Here is a 3848-nt window from a genome sequence, read left to right on the forward strand (position 1 = left end):
TTTCAAACAAGACCTGAAAGAATAATTAAAATATATAATGTTTGTATATGTCAGAAAATCCATTTATACATGTAGAATATAATAAGAAGGATCAACGAGGCACTAATGTTTCAAAACAATCCAACCCATCAAAAGCTGGCGCAAGCTTTGGCACCTGTCCCCTCTTCTGCTCTTCCTTTGCTTCTGCTACCAATTTTTCTATAGAGGCCTTGAAACCACCTTCAAAATACTGAATTTTAAAGGAAGAAAAGAGTTTTTAGAAGATAATTATATATAGATGGATGAATACAGGGGACTAATAAGAAGAAATATTACCTTTGATTTGGGTTGATTACGATTGAAGAAATAGACCCCAATTGCTGCAGCAACAGCAGGTACTGTTACATGAAGGTGCCCATAGCCATTGATATTAAGCAGAACTTCAACTAATCCTTAAGAACAATAATTAGCTTTTGTTCTGAACTTATAAAGAGATATTTAGAGAGAGAGAGAGAGAGAGGAATATAGGATGACTTGGTGGTGAAGAGAAGTAAAGAAAATCTTATAAAGAGGAGAAGAGAGAAGGAAAGTGGGAGAAGAAAAGGAGATGTCTTCTCGAAGGAATTGGACCCACGCCATTACTTTTTCTTCCCCTGTTTTTCTTGTGTGAAATTTTTACTACAACACCAATTCCGATGAAAATGATCTATGGTTGTGTGCCCTTGCCATGTCAGCCGTGTACCCAATTGCGTACCAAGACCACTTGCATTCATCACGACCCATCTTTTTTACTGTGTATCCGAAAGAAAAAAACATAGAATAATGATGAATGCATGCGGTCTTGGTACGCGGTTGGGTACATGGCTGACTTGGCAAGAGCACTGAATAGCACTTCTTTTTCTTGTGTATCTCGATGAAAATAATCTATGATTTTATGCCCTTTTCATGTCAGCTGCGTGCTCAACCGTGTATCAAGACTACGTGCATTCATCAGGATTCAAAAAGAATAATGATGAATGCACGTGATCTTGGTACGCGGTTGGTATGATCTATGGTTCTGTGCCCTTGCCACATCATCCATGTAACAACCGCCTGCGTTTATCATTATTCTTCTTTTTTTTTTGTTTGAGGGGATGGGGGTTAGCCAGTAAACCTATTTTTAATGACATCAGTAACTCGATGACAACGGATTACAATGATCTTACAACTGTAGCTCGATGAATCATAATAAGGGTCCTTGGACTCACCTTGTGACATAAAAAAAAAAACATGATTCGATACTTCATGGCAGTAGATGAAAAAATTCTATGAACTTTAAAGGAAAAAAGTTCGATATTCATCCATTTTCCAAAACCTTGGATCAAGCCCAAAACAAATTACATTTTGAAAATATTATTTTGGATTTAAGTTTTTCGATGAAATTTAGAGGGTTGTGGTGTTGAATTGTTAATGTGGTAATCCATTTGAGCAAAATAACCCTTCATAAGGCTCAAAATCTTCCTTAGTAAGAAAAATGTTTCTCAAAAAATATTTTATGTTTGTCTGATCAATAATTTGAAAATGGACAATCACATAACTTCCAAATTTAAATGATGAGATTTTGGTATTTTGATGATGTGGCGCTCTTTAAAAAAATAAAAAAAATAAAAAACAAAAAAAAACAAAACCACAAGGAGCTATAAGAAAGAAAGAATGTGCAATAAGGAAATAATCCTCATTCTCATCCTCTCTTTTATAATCATTTTTACTATCGGCGTCTTCTTTTAGACGGTCTATCTAAGATTTCCTTATCCTCCTTGTTTTTTCAATCTTCTTTCATCTATTTTAGAATCTTCTTTAATTTTCTAAGTTTTAATTTTTTTTTTTTTTAAAAACCCAAAAGAGGACTCGAAGAAAAAGATGTGTATTGTGGATTGTTTTTCATTTAATTTTCAGGTATGATTTTACTAACTAATTGGGTGAACATAAGAAAAAGTTGGCGTCTCAATAAAAATGAGAACTTCTATTGCCACACCAATTTTTGCTAGAGCCATCCCAAGATGTGTGCTAATTCTTTGGTAATTTACATATGTATTGGTGTGGCATTAATAAAAGTTGGTGTGGCAATAGAATCTCTCATAACTTTTTATTTTATTTTATTCACACTCTTCTTTTTGGGAAAAGAAAACCTACATGTCTTGACTCTTAACGATTGTGTTGCAACTTGGGCGGGTTGGAGGGTGAATCTAAGCACTAGTCAAATGGTAGAGCCCTCAACCTGCGCATTAAGCCTGAGTTCATTAACCCAAGTTCAACTTGAGCTTGAGCTTCTAAATTCAGGTTGAGGTTGAGTTAGCCTAAATTAGGTAGTTTTGGGTGAGTTGGATTCATCGAACAAGTCTAATTTTATTTTAATTAGCAAATGAATTCTATATCTCAAACAAGAATTCATAAATATTTATATATTATTATATATCCTCGGGTTTGTGTTGAATTGGGTTGCTCAAACTCTAAATCCGAACTCAACCTAAGTTAAGGCTAGGTTGAGTTATTCTAACCTAGGGTCAACTCATGTTATACAAAACTCGGCCTACACTAGCCCATCAATTGGGTTGAGCTCCCACCAGCCCATCCAAGTTGCAGCCAACTTAACAACAAATTTTCTTTTACAAGAAGGGTTTGGGTAGGGTTGCCAATACTAGCCTGCTAACTCAGTCCAGTCTACTTGTGGAAATAAGGCTTAGGGCCTCATTCCTGAGCCCGCAATGGTAAGGATTAGGGGTGCAACGTGGTTCGATTTAGAGCAAAATCGAAATCGAATTGACCAAGGTCAGTTCGATTATATGAGAACCAGAATCGAATCGAATTGGTCTAGGACTGAACCAACCTTAATTCGGTTTGATTCCGTTCGGTTCCATGGGTTGCCAAAAAACTACGTCAATTAATTTTTTTGAATGCATTTTAAAATGAATTTTTTTGAATGCAAATATTCAAATTTTGAATTAAATATTAGGAAGGCTCCACAAGTGCACATAGAAAAATAAATTAAAACAACAAAAAATTACAACACTCAGAATAATAATAAAAAGATTGGAAATTATAGAAAGTTTTGATTTTTTTTACTTGTTCTGCAATGTTTTCTACTTGTGAGAGAGACAAAGCTATGAGAGGAACAACAACAAGTGTGACAAGGGCTAATTGCCACATAACAGTGAAACCCACCACAAATCCAGTCACAAAGGTAGCCATGTAATAGATGAAATTACCCAACTGAGACAAAATTGAAACCAAATTACTAAATCAATCACATTTAAATGGATACAAAATGGATTAATTCAATGGGTTTTCTTCTTTTTTTTCTAACCTTCTCACTAATGGCATCTTGGACCATCACAGCATCTGTGTTAATAGCGAAAACTACATCAGAGGTTCGAACTTCTGTGTCAAAGTACTGAACATCTTGATTCAAAGCAGCTTCTAAGAGAGTGAGAGAGTGGGAGGGATGAACCGTCAGCCTCCAAAGTTGAGAAGCAACCCATAGCCGCACGCCCGCACCTCAGCCTTGCAATTGCAAGAGACGAGAGAGAGGGATGACTGTTGAAGTTGAACTCGCAAAGAGACAAGAGAGAGAGAGAGAGAGTAAAGGAGGGAAAGAAGAAAAGAGAGTAAGAGGCGTCTTACTCTTTAGTCTTAAGGATTTTGTAAAAAGTTAAAAACCTAATATTTTATTTTAAAATAACATTGCTTCAGTTATTTACAAAGTCTGAACCGAGATTCCAACCAAATCCATTGATTCCTTATTTTTTAAATCCGAAACTGAATCATTATCAATCTAAATTGAACCAAACCAACCCAAAATTCATGGTTTGGTTCGATTCTCGGTTTAAACT

General features: G+C 35.4%; 1 long non-coding RNA gene across 1 annotated transcript; it reads right to left on the reverse strand.

Annotated features, from left to right (window-relative positions):
• Positions 1-815, reverse strand: LOC147390810 (uncharacterized). Its single transcript, XR_015183223.1, has 2 exons — positions 316-815; positions 1-229 (listed from the first exon to the last, which is right to left on the reverse strand). It is a non-coding gene; the product is annotated as an uncharacterized LOC147390810 (long non-coding RNA).
• Between the last annotated feature and the right edge of the window lie 3033 nt (positions 816-3848).

This window comes from Akebia trifoliata, chromosome 11 (assembly GCF_017979445.1).
Source record: "Akebia trifoliata isolate Shusen 1 chromosome 11, ASM1797944v1, whole genome shotgun sequence".
NCBI classification, from domain to species: Eukaryota; Viridiplantae; Streptophyta; class Magnoliopsida; order Ranunculales; family Lardizabalaceae; genus Akebia; species Akebia trifoliata.